Raw genomic sequence first — 27,992 nt, 5'->3', positions numbered from 1 at the left:
TAAATATGCTTTACACTACTCAGCCTTATATTTCAGCTTCTTTTGTCCGACACCTTCCAGAGCCCAGCTATATTCTCTCAGATCTATTCAGTACATTAGCCATGCCTTGCAGTTCTTTTGGAAGATAATCCCTTTCTTCTCATAGCAGGAATAACACTTCCCTGATTGAGCCATCCTTAATCTTCACCCCTATTATTTGCTTGAAACAATGAGAGAAAGCAGAGGCAGATCTTGAGATCGTGAGGACAAGTTTACTTTTTTTTTTTTTTCTTTGAGACAGAGTCTCATTCTGTTGCCCAGGCTGGAGTGCAGTGGCACGATCTCGGCTCACTGCAAGCTCTGCCTCCCTGGTTCATGCCATTCTCGTGCCTCAGCCTCCTGAGTAGCTGGGACTACAGGCACCCACCACCATACCCAGCTAATTTTTTTTTTTTTGGATTTTTAGTAGAGATGGGGTTTCATGTGTTAGCCAGGGTGGTCTTGAACTCCTGACCTTGTGATCTGATCACCTCGGCCTCCCAAAGTGCTGGGATTACAGGCGTGAGCCACGGCGCCCAGCCCAAGTTTACTTTTTTAAGGCGTGTTTCTTAGGAGTCCCCTTTGCATGCTCTCCAGGCAGGCAATAATGCTGATCTCCTCTAGCAATAGGGGATATTTCTTGCATAAATTGGTTTATTGTGTATTTTAACTTTCCTCTCTCTGTATTTTTGAATAGTTTAAATTTTTCCTAAGTATATATTTTTCTATAATCAGAAGAGAATCTCTGCTCCTCTTTTCTCTCTGAAGCTTCCTGAAAACAACAAAGAGAAGGAGAAACAGAAACGAAAATTCCATATTTGGTGAAACTAAGACATATTTGAAACTTTAAACCACAATTGATGAAGGACAACTAATGCACGCAGCTAAAATTGAACAAGGGTGAGGGAAGATGCTGCAAGAGGACTCTTGTCCCTCAGGTTTTGGGAGGAAGTAGACAGAGCACAGAATATTCAGGAAGATAGTACCTTGGACTCTCACATTTTATTTTATTTTATTTTATTTTATTTTATTTTATTTTATTTTATGTATCTACTTTTTTTTTGAGACAGAGTCTCACTCTGTCACCCAGGCTGGAGTGCAATGGCGTGATCTCAGTTCACTGCAACCTTCGCCTCTGGGGTTGAAGCAATTCTCCTGCCTTAGCCTCCCAAGTAGCTGGGATGACAGGCATGTACCACCATTCCCAACTAATTTTGTATTTTTTAATAGAGATGGAGGGTTTCACCACTTTGGCCAGGCTGGTCTTGAGCTCCTGACCTCAAGGTATCCACCCACCTTGGCCTACCAAAGTCCTGGGATTATAGACATAAGCCACCATGCCCAGCCTGGACTCTCACTTTAAAAAGGTAACTGAGGTGCACTGTAAGCTAGGGGAGTTCTCCTGAAAGATGGTACCATGAAACAGTGGGGCAGTAGGGCTACGTGTGAGATTATGTACACTTGCCACTTTTAGCCATTATGGAGGAGAAACCAAGAGGTCGAAAGCCCACAGGAAGTATGCTACTCTGATCTGCTAGGGTAAATCCAAGACTAAAATCACTCCCACCAAAAACAGCTGTGACATGTGAAGCTTCCCTGTGACCAGGTAGATATTCTGCAAACCCATAGAAAGAGAAAATGCTGGTGTAAAAATGCTTAGAGACAGTAGAATCAAACTCCACTTTGTTCACTATCCCAAATTCATCCCATAACCCCTCACTCTCACTGTTATAATGAGCTCATCCAGGAAGCATTGCAAGGAGAGCCATAATCATGAAGAAAATAAGCAAACTAATGCGAATGGAGAGGGAGAAGAGGAAGGAAACCTAACAAAGGATACACCTCAGAAATGTTATAAAACAAAGTAAATAGAAATTATGACCAAAGTTCTTTATGATATGACAGATATAAACGTTCAACCTGAAATAAAAGCTCAAAGAAGAGATACAAGAGCACAAGAAAGAAATGACAGAAAAATAGAAGGGGACAACAAGTGTGCTGGCAAATCTCAAGAAACAAATGGAAAAGAAAAATTAAACCATTTCAGAAATGAAGATAACACCAGAGGCAGTCGGAAGAAAACTAGATAATGCAAAAACTCAGTGAGGAGTATGAAAATGGGACTCAGAAAATGGAGCAAAATTAATTTGAGGCTGAGGGCAGTGGCTCACGCCTATAATCCCAGCACTTTGGGAGGCCAAGTTAGGTGGATCACCTGAGGTCAGGAGTTCAAGACCAGCCTGGCCAACATGGCAAAAATCCATCTCTACTAAAAAAAAAATATATATATACAAAATACAAAAATTAGCTGGGTGTGGTGGCAGGCACCTGTAATCCCAGTTACTTGGCAGGCTAAGGTAGGAGAATTGCTTCAACCTGGGAGGCAGAATTTGCAGTGAGCTGAGATCGCACCCTTGCACTCCAGCCTGGGTGACAAGAGTGAAACTCCGTCTCAAACAAAAAATAATAATTTGAAAAGTATAGAGTTTAAAAGAAATAGACAAAAAAATGATAGATCAGAAAAGCTATTTGAATAAAGATGCAAAACCTCTGGTGGATCTATAGATTCCTGCCATGGAGACAAAAATACCAACAGTTAAAAGTATTCTAATTATGTTAGAGGAGTTCAAGGAAGAGCTCTGATTAAGAAAACTTAACCAGACACCCTGTGTTAGTTATCTACTGAGGCATGACAAATTACCCCAAAACTTAATGGCTTATAAAAAGAAAAACATATATTATCCTATGGTTTTGGTAAATCAGGTATCTAAATGTGGCTTAGCTGGGGCTTCTAGCTCAGTGTCTCTAGTGAGGCAGCAACCATGATGTCTATAGCAGCTACAGTCCTATCAGGGCTTGATAGGGGAGGATCCATTTCCAAGCTCACTCATGTGGTTGTTGGCAGGATTCAATTCCTCAAGAGCTGTTGAATTCAGAGCTTCGGGTTTTTTTCTGGCTGCTGGCTGGAGGCTGTCCTCAGATCCTTGCCACATGGCACTTCCATAAAGCAGCTCACAATGTGACAGCTGGCTTCTCTCTGAGCTAGGGGTGCCAGAGAAAATACAGGATGTCCAATTATTCAAATTTCAGACAAAAAAATAACTTTTTTGTATAAGTATGTCCCAAATATTGCACAAGACATACTTATACTAAAATATTATTCATCACTTATCTGAAATGCACATTTACCTGTACATCCTGTATTTTTATTTGCTAAATCTGGCAACCCTAGTTGGGATGAGTCAGTTAGAGAGTGAGAGAGGAAGAGCAAGATGTAAGTCAGAGTTTCTGTTATCTAATACTGGAGGTGATACCCCATCATTTTTGCTGTGTCTTATTTGTTAGAAACAAATCATCAGGTATGGACCACCCCCAAGGGAAGGGGATTTCACAAAGACATGAATTCTACAACATAGATACCATTCTGGGACACTTTAGCGGGTGGCTCATGCACAGTCATACCCATGCAAGGAAATCATACACAAGGAGGAAATTAAAATTAGGCTTATGCTAAAACGTGTCTACAGCAACATTCAAACTACAAAACTATGAAATAATGTCTACACAGGGTGGTAGCAGGGAGGTGGGGAGTAACTGAAATTCAGATATAAAGGCCATGGAAATACACATGATCCTTGGCTTATGATGGGGTTACATCCCAATAAACCTATCATAAGTTGAAAATATCCTAAATGGAAAATACATTTTAATACACTTTACCTATTGGTGTAGTTTGGATGTTTGTCCTCTCCAAGTCTCATGTTGAAATGTGATCCCCAGTGTTGGAGGTGGAGCCTAGTGGAAGGTGTTTAGGTCGTGGAGGTGGATCCTCATGAAAGGTTTGGTGCCCTCCCCATGGTAATGAGTGAATTCTTGCTCTATTAGTTACCATAAGATCTGCTTGTTTAAATAAAAATAAATTAAATAAAGCCTGGCGTCTCCTCCTCTCTCTTGTGCTCCCTGTCTCACCATGTGAAATGCCTGCCCCCGCCCTTAGCCATCCTCCATTATTGTAAGCTTCCTGAGGCCTCACCAGAAGCAGATGATAGTGCCATGCTTCTTGTACAGCCTGCAGAACTTTGAGCCAAATGAACCTCTTTTCTTTATAAATTATACAGTCTCAGGCATTCCTTTATAGCAACACAAAATAGACTGACACACATACCAAATGTCATAGCTTATCCTAGCCTACCTTAAATGTGCTCAGAACACTTACATTAGCCTACAGTTGGGCAAAATAATCTAACACAAAACCTATTTTAAAATAAAGTGTTGACTATCTCACGTAATTTATTGAATGCTGTAATAAAAGTGAAAAACAGAATGGTTATATGGGGACTTGAACTACTGTTTCTACTGAATGCATATCGCTTTCACACCATCATAAAGTCAAAAAAGCAGACCATCTGTATGTGCAAATCCTCAAGATTTCTGGGTGTAAAGCTGATATGGTTTGGCTCTGTGTCCCCACCCAAATCTCATCTGGAATTGTAATCCCCATATGTCAAGGGAGGAATCTGGTGGGAGGTGATTGGATTATGGGGGTAGTTTCCCCCATGCTGTTCTTGTGATAGTGAGTTTCATGAGATCTGATGATTTTTAAAGTGACAGCTTTTCCTGGGCTCACACTTTACTTCTCTCACCTGCCACCATATAAGACGTGCCTGTTTCTCCTTCCACCATGATTGGAAGTTTCCTAAGGCCTTCCCAGCCATGCTGAACTGCGAGTCATTTTCTTTATAAATTACCCAATCTCTGGTAGTATTTTCATAGCAGTTTGAGAACAGACTACTACAAAAGGTTTTAGAGCATTTTCTAAAACAAACAATAAAATAGAAAGAAAAGTCCAGTTCATCATGATGCAGTCACAAACGAAAACCATTGATTTCATGCATCAACATACAATGCGAAACTAAAGCTAAATAGTTTTGGGAAACATAAATTTATGCTTACCTTGACAATACATAATAATGTAATTCACCAAACTCATGAATTGGGATATGGAAAGAAAGTGGGGGATCACATATGTGGGCTGACCTCCCTGTCTTTCACAACAGGATAGGGAGGGCAGTCAAAAAAAGAGTATATAGAGGTGATACATAAAATAACAGAACTATAAGTATATGATTCCATTTATAAGGTTAATCCCAAGAGAAACAATGGAAAATAGTGTAACCGAATTAATCAGTGATGGAAGTATCAGGGTAGAGAGAGAGACAGAAGACAGCAGGAGTATACTGTTGTAGATGAAATGTTTGTGTCTTGCGCTCCCTAAATGCACATGTTGAAATCCAAATCCCCAAGGTGATGGTATAGAAGTCATGATCTTTGGGAGATTATATGATAAAGGTGAAGGCTTCGTGAATGGGATTAGTGTCCTTATAAAAGGGACCCCCCAAAACTCCCTGGCCCTCTTTCTACCATGTGAGGGTACATTGAAGAGTCAGCAGTCTACACTTAGAAGAGACCTCTCGTTGGCACCCAGCAGTGCTAGCACCCTGATCTCTAATTTTCAGCCTCCAGCACCGTGAGAAATAAATTTTCTGTTGTCCGTGAGTCACCCAGTCTGTGGTCATTCATAATTTCCAGCCTGAACTAAGACATATACCAAGTTTCTCATCTCGTATAAGGGGGCCATTAGACACTATTTAAAGGTGAAATTCAAGAAAATAAATGAAACAACCACAACAAGAACAAAAAGAAAGTCTTCATAACCTTTCATGGTATCAGAAGAAAAGAGTAGTTAACAAACAAAGAGAGTAAAAGTTGTTTTTTTTTTTAAAGGAGCATTCAGAATAGAAGAAAATAGAAAAACAAGATGATAAGAATAAAATAAGTTGTCTCATCAATTAACTTACATCAGACCAACTCACCTTTTAAAATCTTTTATTCCCTTAAATATCTGCAGGCTGTACCAAAAATCAAAACTGGAGGGAGACATCTAAAACAAAATAACCTGAAGAACTGAAAATCAAGCGGTGGTCAATGATTCAGCAAACAAAAGTAAACAAGAAAAGCGAAAAATCATTATGTTGGACAAGGAAGCGTTCTTTAAAATAATAAAGGATATAGTTTATAACATAATAAACATTCCCCATGAGTTACTACACATTAAGTAAAAATAAATCAGTGTTTGGTTAATAAAATTTACCCTTCAGGGGCTGGGCTTGTTGGCTCAAGCCTGTAATCCCAGTACTTTGGGAGGCTGAGGTGGGTGGATCACGATGTCACAAGATGGAGACCAGCCTGGCCAACATGGTGAAACCCCGTCTCTACTAAAAATACAAACATTAGCTGGGCGTGGGGGCACGTGCCTATAGTACCAGCTACTCAGGAGGCTGAGGCAGGAGAATCGCTTGAACCCAGAAGCAGAGGTTGCGGTGAGCCAAGATCGAGCCACTGCACTCCAGCCTTGTGACAGAGCAAGACTCCATCTCAAAAAAAAAAAAATTACCCTTCAGGAGAAACAGAAACTCATTCCCAATTGAAGATTCAAATACATCTTTCTTAGGGCTTGATATATGAGATAGAATGACATCATGTAGTCCCAAGCCACACAACAAAACAAGTCTCACATAATATATAAGAATATATCAGAGTAAAAGAAATAAAAAGTCTTTTCAAGGATTTTTGGAACATTTCAAAGTAGAAATAACATAGAGCATGTTTTCTGAACACAAAGCATTAAAAGTATGAAATAACAATGATGTGAAAAACAGCAACAACAAAAATGCTGCGCTGTCTGGAAATTTTTTAACTTTCTCTTGATTCTTTTGCCAAAGAGAGGAACAAAACCAAAATTGCAAAATATCAAGAAAATAAGAAAAATTTAGAAACAATACATTGATTTTGTCCAGTTAAAACAATGTCCGTTTCTTGGAAGACACACATCTCTTACAACACTACTTAATGGCTTTTCCAATGCTTTTTAGATGAGGTCAAAACTCTGCAAAGCCTTTCACATCCCATATGTGTGGCAGGCAGCCTCTAAGATGCCCCCCTCCATGACCTTACCTCCCGGTGTTTACATCCTTGTGTTATGTCCTCTTACAGAACGTGGGCTGGACTTAGTGACTCCCTTCTAACAAACAGAATAAGGCAAAAATGATGGATGTCACTTCCGAGATTAGGTTTTTAAAAAAGCATATTCTCTTTCTCTCTTTTTTCTCTCTTTCTCTCTCCTTCCCTCTTCTTCCCTATATTCCCTCCTGGAGTTCCCCACTGAAAAAAGCCGGATGCCATATTGTGAGTAACCCAACGTCAAGAAAACAGTGTCTCCGGCCAACGACCAGTAAGAACCCGAAGCCTGCTAAAGCCGTGTGAGTTTGGATGTGGATTCTCCGCTAGCCAAACCCTGAGATGACTATAGCTCCAGCCAACCCCTTGATTCAGCCTGGTAGGAGTTCCTGAGTCAGAGGCACCCAGATAAGCCAGGCTTAGATTCTTGACCCATAGGAACAATGAGATAATGAATCTTTGTTGTTTTAAGCCACTAAATTTTGCAGCAGTTTGTGATGCAGCAATAGATAATTAATACATCATGCTTCTCTCTCGCCATCTTGGATCACTCTCCCTGTATTCACTTGGTCTGAGACACCACCTGGATGCAGCCTGTGAACAAACAAACAAACAGATCTGTTACTCAATATGGTCATCAAAGGGGAAGAGTAAAGGGCTCATATGAACAATGTTATCTCTTTAAATATTTTTAAATCAATAAATTCTCCCTTTTAAAATTCTTATAGTGATGCCCCAATCAAAAGAATAGTTCAATGAAGGAATATGGGATTCCCCATTTTTTTTTTTTTCTACATGGAGTCTCGCTCTATCACCAGGCTGGAGTGCAGTGGTATGATCTTGGCTCACTGCAACCTCTGCCTCCTGGGTTCAAGTGATTCTCCTGCCTCAGCCTCCTGAGTAGGTGGGATTACAGGCGTGTGCCACAACACTCGGCTAATTTTTGTATTTTTGGTAGAGACTGAGTTTCACCATGTTGGTCAAGCTGGCCTCGAACTCCTGACCTTGTGATCCGCCTTCCTTGGCCTTGTAAAGTGCTGGGATTACAGGTGTGAGTCACCACACCCAGCCGATTCTTTTAAATATTTATTGGAAACCACATTTGTACACTTGATGCTGTTTTTTTTCTATGCATATTAAGGTCTCATTTGTCTAACTTCCCCTATGGAGATTAGGAATGTGTCACGGTTTGTACCACGCACACTTGGCAAAGCTGAAACTATATTTCCCAGTGTCCTCCTAACCTGTGCGATTCCACATTGGAGTTGGACAAAAGAGACATTTTCAAGAGGTTGGGAGGACAGAACGGAAGCATGACTTGTGAAGGCCACCAAGGCTCCAGTTTTTTCTTGCTCTCTTCCCTCTGCATCCAGCTCTTCTCCCCGACTCCTGAGCCTGTGGACCAACAACAGCCTTGAGTTCATCAGCAAATGCTTGGAGGGAGGCCCCTAGAGCAGAAGCTACAGAGGCAGCTTCCCACGGAACTCCACTTGAGCTGTCCCTTTGCCGCCCCACCTTGGTCCCTGGATGTGTTTGGGTTCTCATATTCAATGGATGGTGAGCCCTTCTTTGGTTCTCATCCCCTCCCTCCCGGACCTTTACTTTGTCAATTCCCTACAATTGTGCAAGGTCAAATTCCTCTCCCGTAATTCACCATAGTTCTGCTTACCAGGTGAAACCCTGACCGATACAGAAGAACTTGTCATACGAACAAAATCTATACCATCAAGCACTGTATGTGCCCAGGAAAAGCAAGCCACCCATGCTCCATGAGGCATAACTGCAGGAAACGAAGAAACCCGGAATGAGAAAAAAAAGCCTGATGATCTTGAGGAGGCAGTCGTTTCTCAAACCCAGCAAGAGAGAGGACCCAGGTGAGGACTCTGTTTGTGCCTACTAACTGAACAACCTGAGTAGTGGCTTCGGAAGAAAGACGTTTCCAGAAGAATTAAAAGAAGGCTTTGAGAGATCTGGACTGTGCTCTTCATTTAGACAAACTCATGAGGACACAAACTGAGTGAGGGAGCATCCCTGAGGAAGCTGGCGTCCCAGTTTCTCTGCTGGTTCCCCTTAATATCTTCTTGACACTTTCATCTTCCCTCTCTTAGTACTACAAGCAATAATAAGCCAAGATTTATTTAGCACTTCATATGTGCCATGCAGTCCTCTAAGTACTTTTATGTATATTAACTCATCATTTTCACAAAACCTTGAAAAACATATGGTATTGTCCCATTTTCTTAAATTGAGGTAAAACTCACACAATGTAAAATTCGCCATTTTAAAGTGTATAATTCAGTGATTTTAGTACATTCACAGTGTTGTGCACCTATCACCACTATCTAATTTCAAAACATTTGCATCGCCCTGCAAAAGCAGTAACAACCCATTCTCCCTTCTAATTCCTGGCAACCATGAATTTGCTTTCTGTCTCTTATTGATTTGCCAATTCTTGATAGTTCATGTAAGTGGAATTGTACTATATGTGGCCTTTTGTGTCTGACTTCTTTTACTTAGCAGATAATGTTGTCAAGGTTTGTCTGGTCATGTTGTAGCATGTATTGGGACTTAATTCCTTTTTATGGGTAAGTAACGTTCTATTTAATGAGCATTATTCCACATTGGGTTTGTTCATTCATCAGTGGATAGACATTTGGGTTGTTTCTACGTTGGGCTATTATGAATAATGCTGCTATGAACATTGTGTACAAGTTTTTTTTTTTAATATAAATTTTCTATTCTTTTGGGTATATACCCAGAAATGCAGTTGCTGGGTTGTATGTTAATTCTATGTTTAACTGGTTGAGGAACTGCCAAACAACTTTCCACAGTGGCTGTACCATCTACATTCCCAAGCTAGCAATGTCTGAGTGCTCCAATTCTCTACAGCCTTGCCAACACCTGTTATTTTCCATTTTTTAAACCATAGCCATCTAGTGGGTGTGAAGTGCTATCTCATGGCTTTGATTTGCATTTCCCTAATGACTACCGATGTTGAGCATGTTTTTATGTGCTTATGGGCCATTTGTATATCTTCTTTGGAGACATGTCTAGGCGAGTCCATTGCCCATTTTCTAACTGGGTTATTTGTCTTTTTGTTGTTGAATTGTAAATGTTCTCTATTGAGGTAAAATTCACATAATGTAAAATTCATAATTTTAAGGTGCAATTCAGTGCTTTTAGTACATTCATAATGTTGTGTACCTATCACCATTATCTAATTTCAAAATATTTGCATTGCCCCTCAAAAGCAGCCCTTTTAGGGTTAAAGAAACCCTACACCCATTACGCAGTCACTCCTCGTTCTCCCTTCTAGTTCCTGGCAACTACTAATATGCTTTCTGTCTCTTGCTAATTTGCATTGGGATACTAGATGCTTATGAGATACATGATTTGCAAATATTTTTCTCCCATTCTGTGAGCTGTCCTTTTACTTTCTTTTAGTCTCCTTTAATGCACAAAAAAAAATTGTAAAATTTGATGAAACTAAATTTGTCTATTTTTTATTTGTTACCTGTGCTTTTGGTTTTTGAAATGAAACCATTGCCTCATCCAGGTCTGTGATGGTTAATATTGAGTGTCAACTTGATTGGATTGAATAATGCAAAGCATTGTTCCTGGGTGTGTCCCTGAGGTACTGCCAAAGAAGATTAATATTTGAGTTAGTGGACTGGGTGATGCAGACCCACCCTCAATTTGGGTGAGCACCATCTAATCAGTTGCCTCTGAGGCTAGAATAAAGCAGGCAGGAGAAGATAGAAGAGCAGACTTGCTGAGTCTTCCGGCCTTCATCTTTCTCCCGTGCTGGATACTTCCTGCCCTTGAACATTGGACTCTAAGTTATTTGGCTTTTGGACTCTTGGACTTACACCAGTGGTTTTTCAGGGGCTCTCAGGCCTTTGGCCACAGACCAAAGGCTACACTGTTGGCTTCCATACTTTTGAGGTTTTTGGACTCAGACTGATCCAATACTGACTTCCTTGCTCCTCAACTTTGCAGACGGCCTATTGTGGGACTTTACCTTGTGATGGTGTGAGTCAATTCTCCTTAAGAAACTCCCTTTTATATATACAAATATTGTATTAGTTCTGTCCCTCTAGAGAACCCTGAGATTCACATCTATGTTTCCTTCTAAGAGTTTTATTGCTTTAGCTCTTACATTTAGATCTTTGTTTCATTTGTAATTAATTTTTATAAATTATATTATGCAAAGATTACACACAGACATCCAGTTGCCCTGGCACTCTTTGTCAAAAAAAACTATTTCTTCCTCCACTGAATGGTCTTGGTATCCTTGTGAAAAATTAATTGACCATGGATATGGAGATTTATTTCTGGAATTTTAATTCTAATTTACTAATCTATATTTCTAGCTTTATGCAATGACCACACTGTCTTGATTATTGTAAATTTGTATTAACTTTTGAAATCTGGTAGTGTGTTCTTGGGGTACCTTGCAATTTCTTTTGAATTTTAGAATTAGCATTTTCATTTCTGTATTATTATCTTAACAGTATTAAGTCTTTCTTTCTGTGAGTATAGGTTTGTTTTCATTTATTTAGATCTTAATTTCTTTCAACAGTGCTTGTAATTTTTAGTATACAAGTCTTGAGCCTCCTTTATTGAATTTATTCCTAAGTATTCTCTTTTTTTTGAGATAGAGTCTCGCTCTGTCACCCAGGCAGGAGAGCAGTGGTGCTATCTCAGCTCGCTGCAAGTTCCACCTCCCAGGTTCATGCCATTCTCCGGCCTCAGCCTCCTGAGTAGCTGGGAACTACAGGCACCCGCCACCACGCCTAGTTAGTTTTTTGTAGTTTTAGTAGAGACGGGGTTTCACTGTGTTAGCCAAGATGACTCCATCTCCTGACCTTGTGATCCGCCTGCCTCAGCCTCCCAAAGTGCTGGGATTACAGGCGTGAGCCACCGCACCCAGCTGTATTTTATTCTTTTTGATGTTATATAAGTGAAATCATTTTCTTAATTTCATTTTCAGGTTATACATTGCTAGGGTATAGGAATATGATTGATTTTTGTATGTCGATCTTGTGTCCTGCAGCTTTGCTGAACTTGTTAGTCCCAATCATTTTTTGTAGGTTATTAAGGGTTTTCTATAGATAAGAATAGATTACCTATTGAGCACCTATGGACACAAATTGGGAACAGACACTGGAGCCTACTCGAAGGCAGAGGGTGGGAGGAGGATGAGGATTGAAAAACGAACTATCAAGTACTATGCTTATTACTTGTGCTTGAAATGCTTGTTCCCTGGTGCTATAAAGAAATAGCCCTTGAACGTAAATTTAATTTCCTCAGCAAGGCCATTTTTATACTTTCTGCAGAAAGGGTACACTTGACAGCAGTTTTGCCATGAGAGTACACTGAACAAAGGAGATAGGGTCATTTATAACCTGATGCATCCACCCTACTGCTGTGTCTGGTTTCTATTGGCTGGAACGAGACCTCATATTCTGTCTTTGTCCTGATTGGCTAGCAACTTAGAACTTTTTAAAAGAGGCAAAAGCAGAGGAGAACAAAGGAAGAAGGAAGTAACTTGTGGAATGCTGAGAAAGGTAAAAATACCTTCAAATAAGGAAGAGGAACAGGCTATGACCTAATGCTTGCTTGGACTAGTATAAGCATGCCAGGGCAAATATTTAGGCTAAACTGTGGGAGCTAAGAACATAAAGTACATTGATTTCTTTATCACGGCTAGCAGATATTTAAGAACGTTAGCACAGGTCTTTGAATACATTTTGCTTCTAAGAGAAGTTACTATTTATTCCTAATTAGATGGGGAAGACAGTCTTTGAGGAGGAACCTCTACTTTACTTTTTGTAGTTGGGTGACAAAATAATCTGTACACCAAATCCCTGTGACCTGCAATTTACATATGTAACATGTATACCCTTTAACCTAAAACAAATTTTTTTTAAAAAAGAATTTGTTGTCTACAAACAGAGAGAGTTTTACTTCTTCCTTTCCAATTATGATATCTTTTATTTCTTTGTCCTGCCTAATTGCCCTGCTAGAACTTCCAACACAATGAGGAATAGAAGGGATGAAAGCAGACATCCTTGTCTTTTTCCTCATCTTTAGGGGAGAGTTTTCAGTCATTCACCATTAAATATGATGTTAGCTGTGAGATTTTTTATAGATTTATTTTATAAGATTGAGGAAATTCCCTTCTATTGCTAGTTTGTTGAGTCCTTTTTTTTTTTAATCTTTAAAAGGTGTTGAATTTTACCAAATGCCTTTTCTGCATCAATAGAGATAATTACGTATTTTCCCCTTTATCCTGTTAATATGGTTTATTACACTGATTGATTTTCATGTATTGAATAACCCTTACTCCCATTTTGTAGGCAACAAAATTGAGATTCAGAGAGGTAAAATAGTTTGCCTGGATCTGAGATACAACCTCAGGGAATTTGATTCCAGGGGTTAAGCTTTTAAGAACTATTCTATACATAATCTTTAAATTGCAGAATGTCCCAAAACACAATCTTAAATGTATTAATTATTTGCTTTAAAATTTACTGCCTATTTTAGGGTTTTAGTTAAGATTTGTTTGTTTTAGTGTGGCATCATAATCAGAGAACCATAAATGCTTAAATCCCACTATTCACTTGCCATCCCCGTTGGGATCCTAACTGAGGGAGCTATATTCTAGACATGATGGTGGGAAAAGAAAAAAAATGAAATAAAGAATAATATCCAAGGATAAAAATAAAATCTTCAGACAGAAAGTACAAGTTATCCACAAAAGAAAAATAAAGAATCAGGCAAACCTTAGACTTCTCATCTGCCACACATTGAGTACGTTGAGAGAATACAACTACATCCCATACCCTTTTCAAACCTAGCCACCATTTCTGGAGAGAAACATTCAAAAAGGTGAGATGAAACTATGTAGCTTTTTGTAGATGACATGATTATGTTTCTGGAAAATTCACATATCTAAGTTAAAAAGCTATAATTCATAAGATAACTGGGTAAGGTCATCAGACAATTAGATACAGGATACATATATACATAACAGCCTTTAAAACACTAGCAACAAATACTTAGAAATAATATTGTTTTAAAACTTCATTTACTATGAAATACTTCGGAATAAATTTAAGAAGAAACGGATAGAACCTACATCTTAAAATGTATAAAATATTACTGAAAAATGTAAAACAACATCTGAACATATGGAAATAATTATGATAATAATAATAATTACTAGCTCTAATACATTTATATGACAAACATTATAGTAAACGTTTTACTTATCATGTTTTTGGATGAGGATACTTAATATTACCAAATGTCCATTTTCCTTAATGCTTAAACTTATTGCAATCTAACTAGTGTCCCCACAGGCATTTTTTTAATTACATAAACTACTTTACATTTTCATTTGGTAGAATAAATGCATTTGGCAGAGAACAGCCAATAAAATCAGCAAGAGAGGCCTAGTGAGGAAAGTTGTCTTATCAGACATCAGAACATTATAAATTCAGTGTCATCAAACCACTATGGTGTTTTGATACAAATATACAAGCAGATGAGTGAAACCGAAATAAGAACCTGAATTAGTTCCTAGTATACATTTAACTTTGATGTGATAAATGCAGTATTTTAATTATTTGTAAAAGAAGGGTTAATAGCTAATAAGCTTGCTTCCTATTGTTTGGGCAAGTGGAGTGGCAGAAAATATCTGAACAGGTGTGTCCCAAAAAGGCAGGTCTTGCCTTGGTCTGTTTATCAAAACAGACAGAGGGAGCAACGATAAAGAACTGTGAAACAGTGACCACTTCCACTAATGTCCATGGAACAGTGTCCTGGGGTTCTGACCAACGAGAATAGGGTCTCTTTTCTCTGTGTATGTTGCGGAGGTAGGGTTGGGAAGAAAAGCCACAAAGGGGATTGTCAGAAGTCTGATTGCCTGAGGTGTCCTTTCTGCCTGCTGCACAAATAAAGGCGATGGCATGAAGGCCAGCCATGCCTTTTGAGAGATGGAGTTAGTACTCAAATTAATCTCATCCAAGGCTCATAGGTAGAGGTTTTTCAAAGGCTCTTTGGGGGCACAGGTGTGGCTGAGATGTACCTAGGTAATAGAAGCACCTCTGTCATGAGTATAATAGAAGCACCTCTCTAATAGGTGCTTGCTGATGATTGGTTGGGACTGAGATAAAATTATAGGGAGCTGAAGCTGACCTCTTGAGTTGAATCACTTCTGAGTGGGGCCACAGGAGTGGGGTTGGCAGGTCCAGGTGGAGCCACAGGTGTCAGACATGCAAAAAACAAACAAACAAACAAACAAACAAACCCTGAAAGGATATCTTAAAAGGCCAGTCCACACTAGTGGTGTTATCCACAGGAGTGGCTGGCAATTGTTTATGTCTACACCTTAGCAGAATCAGGCTTCTCTCCTCCTCCTAGCCTGATGGCCTTTCATTGGCTGTACAAAGGCAGCTGAATTTAGGTGAAGGCTTATTATCATTTAAACTATAAACTAAATGTCTCCCAAACTTAGCTTAGCCTAAGCCAGGAATGATTAAGGGAAAGGAAAGGTGGAGGGTGGGTTAAATCAGATGTCTTTTACTGCCATGATTTTCTCACTGATACAATTTTTGCAAAGCCAGTTTCAGAAGGACAAGCATGAAGAAAGGATAGAAATTTCACCTTTTCACTGAGAAGGGGAGGAAGTTTGGGGACAGAAACAGAATCATCACCTCACTTGCAGTCCATACTATTTTTTATTTTTTTTTAAGCCAGTGGCTCAACACACAATCCATGGTAAATAGGAATATGGCTGTCCCCACACGAAGGTAAGCAGTCCGTCCCCACTTCCCGAGCCTACTCCTGTGGAATTACCACCCCTCATTTGTACCATCTTTGAAACCATGAGAGGAGCAGTGTATCTACAGCCATTGAAGTCTCTGAAGGAGATACAAAAGATACTTTAATCAAACATTCTCCAAAGCTATAAAATACAGCACACCAAATACTCACATTCTAGTCTACTTTTGTGATATTGTGATTTATAATAAGACACATGTGTATTTGATCTTCTTTCCTTCTTAAAACCTTTGTAACCTCCAGCGTGATAAGAGAGTCTTTTGTATGCTGATGAGTAAACTGATGGCTGTCAGCTTCTAGGTAGCTTCAGGATGGGGCTATTCATCAGAAATACCAACCATGGCAGGATTAGAGAGAGGGATTGAAGTTTCAGCCCAGCCTCCAACCTCCAGAAAAGGACAGGGGCTGAAGCTTGAGCTGATCATTGATCACCAATGCTCAATTATTTATTCAATCCTGCCTACCAAGAGAAGCCTTTATGAAAATCCAAAAGGGCAGGTTTCAGAGAGTTTTTGAGTAGCTAAGCATGTGGAAGTTCCTAGAAGGTGACCCAGAGAGGGCATGAAAACTCTATGCCCCTTCCCAGTTGCCTTGCTCTACATATCTCTTCCATTGGCTGTTCATCTGTATCCTTCATAATATCCGTTATGATAAATGGATAAATGTAAGAAGAGTATTTCCCTGAGTTCTGTGAGCCACTTTAGCAAATCAATCAAACCTGAGAAAGGGGTTATAGGAACCTCTGATTGATAGCCAGGTGATCATAAGTATTGAAGACAACCAACTAGTTGCTACTAGCATCTAAAGTGGGGGACAGTTTTGTAGGACTGAGCCCTTAACCTATGGGAACCGGCGTAGATCTACTCCAGGCAGATAAGGTCAGAATTGAATTGAATGAGAGGTCACCCAGCTGGTGTCTGCTGGAGAATTGCTTGGCATGTGGGGAAACAGGCCTCCACACATCTGGTGTCAGAAGTGCTGTGGTGAGTGAGAGAGTGAGAGTAGAAAAAAAACACTTTTTTTTTTATTCCTGTCTGTAGTAACTTTCCATCAAATGCAGCCTATTTGACCAATACAGTTCTCCCCACGATTATAGCCCAAGTAACAAAATAAGGATGTCTACATTTTAACAGAAAACCGAAAAGAAATCAAAGTCTAAAAATGAAAGCCTCTTTCTCTTCTAAAAATAAATGGTCTCAATTTATTTATAATGTCAAATTCTCCCCTACCCAATTTCTCATTATGCTTTAACCAGGCAAAAAGGTCTCATTCTAACTTCTTGGTCATACACTGAGTTTCTTAGTTTCTTTGGTACTTCTAAAGTGGAATTTTTAGAGTAGGCAGATAGCTAGACATGAGCAGGAGGGGGAGTCCCTGAAAAAAGGGGAGTCTGGAAAATTTCACACCCCAGAGATCACACAAACCAGGCATGCTAGATATCAGCAGAGAAGAGGGGAAATATCTATGCAGAAAAAAATGCCAGTAATCGTTCACTCTGCAGTTAACCTGTCAGAATGTAGTAAGTATGGAAATGCTGGTAAGTAAGCTTACATGCTAGTAAGTACGGAAATGCTTACATGCTAGTAAGTATGGAAATGCTAGTAAGTAAGCTTACATGCTAGTAAGTACGGAAATGCTTACATGCTAGTAAGTATGGAAATGCTAGTAAGTAAGCTTACATGCTAGTAAGTATGGAAAGAGGGCAAAGGAAAAAAATCCCAGGAGATACACAGGTGCAGTATGTACAGATTTAACCACTATACGACCTTACTGGGGTGGCAGTAATGAGCAACACTCTCATTAGGTAGAATTTATATCCGACACCAGGCCCACGCATGCATGTACATCAACTGACAGTAAGGGAGAGTCCCACTAACCTGGGAGCAGGAACTAGGTGGGGAAAAGGCAGAGACTTAGGACAGAAGCAGGAAAACGAGACAAATACAAAGGCAGAGACTTGAAACACAGGTGGGAACTTAAAGAAAAAAATCTGGCATAATAAAAACCACAGAGCGGAACTCTCGCTGCTGCTGGCTCATTCTCTCTTTTAAGCAGCCCACTCTGACTCATCTTTCAGAGTATACGGTCTCTTTAAATAAGCACTGCTACTGGTACTTTTCCAGCCAGACCAGCTCGCTCTTCTCTTGGAGTGTACTCTTATCTCCTTAATAAACCTTTTGCTTACATTACTAAATGTCTCTTGGCTGAATTCTTTCTCCCAAGTTAGACGAGAACTGAGGATTCCCACACTTCCCGGTAATAGAATTAATTCAATCCTCAACTCTTACATGTCCTACTTGCCAAATGCATAAAAGGTCAGCATACAGAACATGTGTTCTCTTTTGTGTGCTCTGCTTCCCTTCCTTTTGGTAACTGACTTCCCTGCCCCTGTGTGATAGGGCTGTCAATCGGCTGGCTTTGCCTCTTCTACCACAGGGTTAGGCACATCACCAAGAGGGGTCATTTGCAAACTCATTCCCACAATCCGGACACATTGATTGGTTTTAATTTGGACTCAAGACCCAATCAAGATGATTCAGAGCCCTTTGGGGAGATTTACGTAAATGCAGCCTATAAAACATTGCTTTTCTTTAGAAAGCAAAATTTCCAAAGACAGCATAAGCTTACATTACATGTAAGCAGTGATGGAGTTACAGGTCTAAGAGGAGGACAGAATTCTGTTACCATATGGACGAAGCTTAACTGAAAACAAAGACAGGCAGGGGCAGATAGCTGAGTGATGGGGAGTGACAGACAGCAATAAAGACAGAGACTTCTGAAGATATTGTACAAACCCTGCGGACAATCCAACCTGCAGCTTGATCCACTCTAAGATTCCCCTGGTTCCATGAACCAATCACTTTCCTTAGATAGATTAAACTGGTTGAGGAGCATTTCTACCTCTTTTAACTCAAAGAACCTGAATAGTTGAGTCAATGAGATATACATGGTTTCTAAGTGCAAGAGGACCTCCCCACCACCACCTGCACCTCCCCCACCACCACCCACACACACACAGTGTAGACCATGTATCTGCCTGCTGCAGAAATAGCATTTTGTATGTAATAGCAATGGTGTCACATTGCTAGTCTGGAGCCACAACAGCAACTGTGTTATCTGGGGTGGGGAGGTAGACAGAGAAGGCTGGAAGGAAAGGATGGAGAAAGCTTGGTTTTAGCTTTGCCAGGAATCATCCTGTGGGCTTGAAATTGACTGGCAGAAATCTCCTAAGAAGTTAATTATGCTGTGATATGGTTTGGACGTGTGTCTCCAGCAAATCTTATGTTGAATTGTAATCCCCAGTGTTGAGGGTGGGGCCTGCTGGGAGGTGATTGAAGCATGCGGGTGGATTTCTCATAAATGGTTTAGCACCATCCCCCCTTGGTTCTGTCCTCACAATAGCCACTGAGTTCGCGTAAGATTTGGTTGTTTAAAAGTGTGTAACACCTACACCCTCTTGCTCTTGCTGCTGCTCCCATCATGTGAGATGCCTCACACCCCTTTGCCTTCTGCCACAACTGAAAGCTTCCTGAGATCCCCCCAGAAGCCAAGTAGAGGCCACCATACAGACTGCAGAACAGCGAGCCAATAAAACTCCTTTTCTCATTAATTACCCACCCTCAGGTATTTCTTTATAGCAATGCAAGAACAGACTAATAAATTCTGCCATCAGCTTTTTATGAGATTTCTAGAAACCCAAAACTTTCTTAGCCTTATGTGCTGCTTTTGGAGCTACCAGAACCAAGCAGAGGCCACCTGTACAGATTGCAGAACAGTGAGCCAATAAAACCTCTTTTCTCATTAATTACCTACCCTCAGGTGTTTCTTTATAGCAATGCAAGAACAGACTAATAAATGCTGCCATCAGCTTTTTATGAGATTTCTAGAAACCCAAAACTTTCTAAGCCTTATGTGCTGCTTTTGGAGCTACCAGAACCTGTCTTTAGAGACCCAGAAACGTCTGCAGGTTCCTCCCTGAAACTTTGCCTCTTCTGAGATTCTTCTAGCCTTATTTAATTCACCAATCCGAAAACAGGACATATATTCCCCTCACTCTCCTTTTTTCTTGACTGCTTGACCTCTTCTTCGACACCTAAGGGTCTCTCAGTTCTGACCGAGAGAATTACTTCTAGGGCAGCCAGTTCTGAGCACAAAATTCATCCCTAAAACTTGTACTTTGAAGTAAGCTCTCCCTGCCTTTCCCCTCCAAGTCCTTCCTTCCTCGCATGCACTCTATGTTGAGAAGAAATAAAGCCATTTATTTTATAATATATATATAAATGGCTTTATTTATATATAAAAATATATATGTATTTATATATATTTATATACCTATAAATATATATATATACACACACACACACACACACACATATATATATATATATATATATTCTAAAGACAAGACTTCAGTTTGTCACTCAGGCTGAAAGTGCAGTGGTGTGATCTTGGCTCACTGAAGCCTTGACCTCTGGTTCAAGTAAATCTACTGCCTCACCCCCGCCAAGTAGCGGGGACTACCAGCATGCACCACACCTGGTCAATTTTTGTATTTTTAGTAGAGACAGGAGTTTCACTGTGTTGCCCAGGCTGGTCTAAAACTCCTGAGCTCAAGCGATCCACCTGCCTCAGCCTCCCAAAGTTCAAGGATTATAGGCATGAGCCACTGTTCCCAGCCCATCTCTTTTCACTTCATAAAAGAATCTCTCTATTCTGGGCCGTAATCAGAGGCCTGCTATTTCAGGGTGAGATCCAGGACATGCTTTACCTGGCCCCAATTACTCCTCTCTCTTGGTAAGTCTGTTTATCAGGTTAGCTGTCAAGGCTGGGCAGAGCTGAACTCTAGAAATGGTTCCAGAGCTTCGATATCTCCAAGTGGTGTTTTGTCCCTAAATCCTCGTCTCTGTGCATTTGCCCACTTGGCTCTAGATGAGGCACTAATACATTAGTGATTCATTGTAATGTTATCACATCATTATATCCAGGGCCCATAAATACCCAGATATTGCTGAGAGGCCTATAGTAGGAACAGCAGCAGATTACAAGTGTAAGCTACCGTGCTGGGCCTTTCTTTTTTTAGATGGAGTTTGGCTCCTGTTGCCCAGGCTGGAGTGCAGTGGCACGATCTCAGCTCACTGAAACCTTGATTCCCAGTTTCAAGCGTTTCTCCTGCCTCAGCCTCCTGAGTAGCTGGGACCATAGGCATGCACTACCACGCCCGGCTGATTTTGTATCTTCTGTATACATGGGGTTTCACCATGTGGGCCAGGCTGGTCTCAAACTCCTGACCTCAAGTGATCCGCCTGTCTCGGCCTCCCAAAGTGCTGGGATTACAGGTATGAGCCACTGTGCCTGGCCAACACAGACTTTTTCACACCTTGATTGAACTATCATTGGCGTACAAAGATCCGTGCACATAGTTAATGTGTACAATTTGGAATTTGGATATATGCAAACACCTGTGGTACCATCACCACAATTAAGGTAACAGATATATCCAACACTTTTCAAAGTATCCTTGTGTCTCTTTGAGTTTTGGTGGGGGGGGGGGTTGTTTGTTTGTGGTAAGAAACACACTGAACATGACATCTTCCCTCTTAACAAATTTTGAATTTCATGGCACTGTATTGTTTACTATAGTGCACTATAGTACAGTGTAATGTAGACACTATATTATACAGCTGATCTCTATAACTTACTCATCTAGCATAACTAAAACTTTATACCCATTGAACAGCAAATTACAATTTCTCCCTCCCAGCAGTCCCTGGCAACAACTATTGTATTCTCTGTTCTGAGTCTATTATAGATGCCTCGTATAAGTGGAATCTCATGTGGTATTTGTCCTTCTGTGACTGGCTTTTTTCACTTAACATGATGTCTGTATGGCTCATCCATGTTGCTGTAAGTGATAAGATATTTTTGTTTAAGGCTGAGTAGTGTTCCATAATATGTATATGTCACATTTTCTTATCTATTCATCTATGGGAGACACTTGGTTATTTCCATACCTTGGTTATTGTCAATAATGCTGCAAAGAACATGGGTTTTGGGGGGTTTTGTTTCTTTGTTTGTTTAAGTTTGTTTGTAAGTTTGTTTGTGGGAGTGCAGTTATTTCTTCGAGATATCGATTAGATTTCCTTTGTATGTAAGCAAATGAAACTGCGTTACATGGGACAGGAAAGTCAGAAGCAGGATTGCTGGATTACATGGTAGTTCTATTTTTAATTTTCTGAGGAACCTCCATATTGTTTTCCACAGAAGCTGGGCTGTTCTGCGTTTCCACCAACAGTGCAAAGGTTCCAACTTAGGCGGTTGTGTTTTTAAGCAGGATCATCTAATAGCAAAGTCACTGGTCTTTCAGCTCCATTACTCCCTCTCCTCACCATCTGCTCCTGTAGACATTCAACACTCTTTCCTAAAACGAGCTTACCACACAAATGGCCTGTGATGGAGATTTGTAGTGTTCCCCAGTGGTCCCAGCTCTCCACTCCTCCCTGGGCAACCAGCACAACACACTTCTTAGCTCCGTGGCCAGTTGGAAAGGGCCAGTGGCCAGTTTTGGCCAATAACTGCAAGTGGAAGTGACAAGGGTCACCTGTGCATGCACCTCTGTACTCTTTCTTCCCTCACGCAGGAAACCTGCAAACCACCAGAAGTGCCCACAAAAAACGGTGCTTCCCCTTCCTCCAACCCCCATATGCAAATCCCAACATACCAGAGGTGAAAGCAAGAAGGAATGGAAAGAGACGTCTACTCAAAGGTCCCGTTCTGAGGCTTCCAGCCAAGGTCGGTGGAGAAGTTGGAAACAAATTAAAATGAGATCGAAGCTCCTACTGTATTCTTTAACATCAGAAAACGATGAGAAGACTGAGGGGTCTGACAGAGATATCCACAAGGGAGAGAAAGGAGAAACGGGGTGGAGCATTTTGAATAAAGTGATTGGACAGAAAAACAAATTTGTGGTTATTCTAGGCCCAATTTGATTCAAATTAGAGTAATTACAAAGCCAATGACAGTTAATATTTATGGGGAGCTAACTACGTATCTGGGGCTGGACGAAGCCCTAAAACTGTCACCTCACTTTCCAGGGACGCCGTGGTGAGAACACTGCAGAGAGACCATTATGTGAGTTGCCACTGTCATGCTGCTGTGACTCAATGATCAAATACGAACAGCTCTGCCTCAGAGGCCACACCTTCATAAGGGTCAAGATTCACACTTGCCATCCCAAAGCTTCCCACCAGGTATGCCGTGGCATGCAGAGAACCTCGGATGGTTGCAGGCATACCGCATAAGCTGAAGTCTGGGTCAGCTGAAACCTCTGGCTTGAAGAGCCTCATCTCTTTATCCCAATGGGTTGCAACCTTTTTTCTCTAAGATCTATAGTGTGAAGGAAATATAACAAGCATTGCAACAGGGGTAAAGCAGGAATAATAATTATTTAAGCCTCTGCTCCAGAGCAGGTTTTCCATATTCCAGTCACATGAGTTATCTCTTTTGATTTTTCCTAATAATCCTGGGAGGGAGAGACTAGTCCTCCTTGCAATAAGGATGTTAGGCTCAGAGAAGTGAAGTAACATGCCCATGGTCATGAAGCTGGAGAGAGCTGGAGCTGAGATTCAATCCCAGGTCTTCTCACTCAATATTATTAATGCCATGAGATTGCCCACAACAGCATCAGCTGGAGGCTCACAGCCAGGCCCCTGGGGTTGCCTCCTGCTGAGGTTGAACAATAGCTCAGATAGATCTGAAGAACAGAGGTCAGAGTCAGCCTGCAATCAGCACCACCGTGGGCACATCAACAACAACTACAGCAAGAACTGACATTAATACTTGTAATTCCAAGCAAATATCTAAAGAGGCTGGTGAAGCATAAGTGAAAGAACTTGAAGTTAAGAAATGTACAAAGCTCATACCCATTGGGAATCCCCTTTGTCTTGTGCCTGAGATTTTCTGTGGTTTACATGGGATAGAAACCAGGTTGAGAAGAGGGGGTGAGAGTCCCCAAGAGGACTTTCTTGTAGGACTTGCAGGACCAGGTAATAGTGGTTCTTGCAAAAAATTTGCAGCAGTTTCTGGTTAGCAAACCTGACATTCTGCATAAGGGGAACAGGAGGATAATAAATTAAGCCATCTTATGAAGACCCTCAGGGTTAAGGTTCCTAGGATCTTCTTCTTTTATGTTCTGATTCCGGTGAGAATAAGAAGTGAGCAGCCAAACAGAAGACGAAAATCAGAAAATCATACTTTCTCCCCCTTCATAGTTATAGATTAAGGGACAAGATAATAGCACTAGTTAGGGAAAGAGTGCACTGAGTTTCAAGAAAGCTATTGCATAGTCTGTCTCATATGACTGATAATGAAGGGCCGTTAACTTCTCTTTTGTGATTTTGGACTAAAGTAGAAGAGGTTGGGTGAGCCAGATTAAATTAATTAAAAAGTGCACACATTCAAATACACACACACTTTATTTACACGCATTTGCACCACCATTCTTTCCACCCCAAATCTTGCAGTTACCACTGAGGACCAACTGAGGTGAGACCTACATCGTTGGATCAGTTTGCAGCTTGAGAACAATATGGATTTCCACTAATCTACTCTTTTTGTTATTTTGTTTATTCCTTTTTGACACTTGTTCTCACCTTCTGCAGACAGCTCCTACGTGTTCTTTCCTCTGTGTGTTCGTCATTTATTAAATGATACATTCGTTCATTCTTTAGACACCAGTTGAGTACCTTTTATGTTTTATGCTAGAACCAAAAGGCGAATAAAATGCAATTCTCCTCTGTGGCTGTGACACTGGTGTTTGGTTTCACGAATGCTCTTTCTGCCAAGTAAACATGATTCTAATTGGTAGATGCTGTGTTGTTTGTCAGGCAAATGTGATTTCACTTTGAACAGGATTTCGAATTGATGATTGAAGTCGTTTTTCATCGTGACAGCATTACATGCGCATGTGCACACACACAATATTTTCTTCATCCTCAAACGCAGGCATTCTGCCAAACACTGATGGGGATGGCCATCTTCTTTTGAAATTAATTAAAAACACTTATAATTAAATAAATTGGATTCATAGCAATACTTTTCATAATGCCAGTATTAACTTTCATGGTTTGGCTCGTCTTCCTTTCATTTCATTTCTTTTCAGCATCATTTTATGCTTGGAGACTCTGGAATGACAGAAAAGCCAGAATATCAATAGCCAACATTTAAGAAGTACTCATTTTTTTGCCAGGCACTGTTCTTAACACTTTGTACGAACTGCATCATCTAATCCTCACAAGGACCCTAGCAGGTATATAATGTGTTATCTCTGCTGAATGGAGGAGGAAACTGAGACACAGAGAGTTTAACTTGCTCAAGGCCACGTAACCAGTGATTTGTTAGAAGTGAGATTCAAACCTACATTGCCTGACCCCAGAGCCCATTTCTTGGCTGTTATGCTACAATGCATCACAAAGCAAAACTGAACACTGCCAATGCAAAGGCTGAAGGAAATAGAAGCCCCCAGACAGGCAGAATTGAAAGATTTCTCCTTAACGTGAGCAGAAAACTGAAATGAGCATAATTTGAGATAGGGCTGAAGCTTACTCGAAAGTTATTCTTACTCGTCAAAAGAAAATGCTTCCCCATGCACAAGCACGCTTACTGCAATTATACACACCATAAGAACCTATGTATAAACATCCCATGTTATAGGTATTTTTAAACTATAAAATTTAGAAATCAAATAGCAAAGAATATAAAATTTAAAAACGACAATTACTAGCATAAACTTCATTGGCTAGGGACATCTTGCTGAAACTAAACTGCCATATCCAGTGTGACAATGGTCCCAATTGCCACAGGAAGGTCCTTTTGAGCCCACACATCTAGATTGCCTTGTGCTGTATGATAACTCCATCTTCCCACTGGCCTTCTTGACTGAGTATCAGGAAACCTTTGTTCACATAGAGAGCCAAGGCACCACTTGGCCTCACTTGCTGGAAGTGCCTCCGTTCTGTATAAAAGTGTACTGTCCTTCTTTACCTAGTAATCTACAAAATGAAAGAAACACTACTTATGGGGGCATTGAAATTGCATTGCTCTGAGAAAGGGAAAAAATGCAGTAAAATGGGTTTTGCTCAAGTTCTCATCAGGCTTATGTTATTGCATGTTGTGCACAGTTTTTACAAGCTTTGTTATCTGGTTTCTCAGTTGATAGCAGATTGGAAGCAGCAGATTAGAAGAAGGGAGAGATATCACCATAGGCATGAAGATTAAAAACCACGGCAAATGCCAGCAGAGAACAAGAGAGAACAATGTCAATCAATAGAATCATTTAGCGTCAGCCCAAATTGCTTCAAATACAACTGGTCCCATTATAGAACAATGCGATTAACTGACACTCCCAGTGATGACTGAGTCATACAGGAAAGCTTAAATGGTTTCCTTCATACTATGTAAGATGTCACAAAATGTAAAATGCATGTGTGAAAGATATTCATTAAAAATGATTAAAATAAGAAATAATTTTAATGTTTTAAAGGGTAAGCCCCCCAAACTGGTCCATTCAAAACAGACCAATTCTTGCAACATTGTAATTATGGGGAACTGTTAAAATTATAATGTCTCATCCTCACGTGTTCTTTCTTATGTTAGAATGTAAAGAACTTGAGAACAGGGGCTCAAGACATGTTTCTGGCCTCTACCATATCTGAAATAGACTATTGTTCACAGTGGAAACCACGTGACATCATCATCATAATCACTGTGTATTTTCTCAGGCTTCACACTCATAGTAAGTCTACAGAGTGGGCTGGTTCACCCTATGTGGTATCTGTGCGACCTGTCCACCTTGCTAGACTGAACTACGTTTCCCAGAATCCCCTTCGTGGTGTTTCGGAGTTGGGTTGACTTTCACGCCAGATTTGGAACACAAAAGTGAAGTGGGGCCATTTTGTTTTTGTGCTTAGGCAGTTCTTGCTGATCTGCTGGCTAACCTGGTTGACCTGGGGTAACAGTCAAGCCCACAGCTGCTCCACCTTCCCCTGGATACAACTTTAATTTCGCTGTCTCCTCAGCTAGGTGTATGTTTAGTTCTTTGATGAAGAATGTCAGCTTCTCTTACAGGACACCCACTTCATCGAAGTTGGAAGCAATGAGAATTGACACAGGTTCCGATTGGTCCTTGAAGGCTCTCATTCATGCCCATGCATCCCAACTTGCCCTTCCTCTTCTCCACCTTATATCCACTTTTGCTTCCCAACTGCCTGCCCTGAACGCTTCAGGAACCAGCATCAGTCACAAAGACAGGAGCTTTGCAGACAGTGTTTAACAAGCACCCATAATTGCATAAGGCCAAATCTCCTAGATCTGCTTCTCTGATTGAATCCTAACTGATGAACCCCTTTTTATAGGTTAGGAAAGTAAGACTCAGAGAGAGTAAGTAACTTGTCTAAAGCCTAAAAGCAAGGGAAGGGGTAGAGCTGGCCTTCGAACTCAATCTGACTCTAACACTTGTGTTCTTAGTTATTAGGCTTTATGGCCTCTCCAATATAAATTTGTTCAATAAATGAATTCAAATAAATATAATACCTGAAGTGGAGCTTCAAAGTCAGGAGATCATTTTAATTTCTTGAGTGCCTACTTGGTGCCCAGAGACAAGTCCTGGCATTGGGCAAACCAGCAGCTCTAGAATCCACTTAATGAACTATCACCATGGGCTCTTTCAATCCCATCTATGACTCAACAGCCACCAGTCAAATCTAGCTAGAGCTACAAGCACAGCTTTCTCCATTGAAAACACTTTTAAAAGCTTCTTCACAGACACAACTGTCTAGTGGAATATGAAGGCAAAGATAAACATGCATACATTAGTGTCAGACAGGGCTCTAGGGCAGTGATTTTATTTTCTATTCAATGTGTTTCAGTTAGTGAAATACATGATGAGTCATTTCTACTTAAAGTAACAATAGAGAAGATTAATCCAGACATGCCATATCTTCTGAATAGAGGCATGCAATTTGCATACACCAATGTTTCTAAACTCTAAAAAACATCATGACATTTACTTTTACGTAGGATTTTAAAATAGAGATATACCTCAGTCATCCTGC

The 27,992-nt window shown here is 40.4% G+C and overlaps 1 long non-coding RNA gene across 5 annotated transcripts in view; it reads right to left on the bottom strand.

The window, feature by feature from the left end:
* Positions 1-5,894: 5,894 nt before the first annotated feature.
* The window catches only part of LOC105473565 (uncharacterized), a 316,160-nt gene continuing 294,062 nt past the window's right edge, over positions 5,895-27,992 (bottom strand). For all 5 annotated transcript variants that reach the window (XR_011615375.1, XR_011615374.1, XR_011615372.1 and 2 more), the window contains 3 exons: positions 24,534-25,064; positions 8,280-8,430; positions 5,895-7,629 (listed from right to left, as the gene is read on the bottom strand). This is a non-coding gene — a long non-coding RNA (uncharacterized lncRNA). The remainder of the gene's footprint in view (positions 7,630-8,279; positions 8,431-24,533; positions 25,065-27,992) is intronic.

Source organism: Macaca nemestrina, chromosome 17, assembly GCF_043159975.1.
Source record: "Macaca nemestrina isolate mMacNem1 chromosome 17, mMacNem.hap1, whole genome shotgun sequence".
Lineage (NCBI taxonomy): Eukaryota > Metazoa > Chordata > Mammalia > Primates > Cercopithecidae > Macaca > Macaca nemestrina.
The sequence above is the reverse complement of the archived record's forward strand: the minus strand, read 5'-3'. Positions and strand labels throughout refer to the sequence as shown.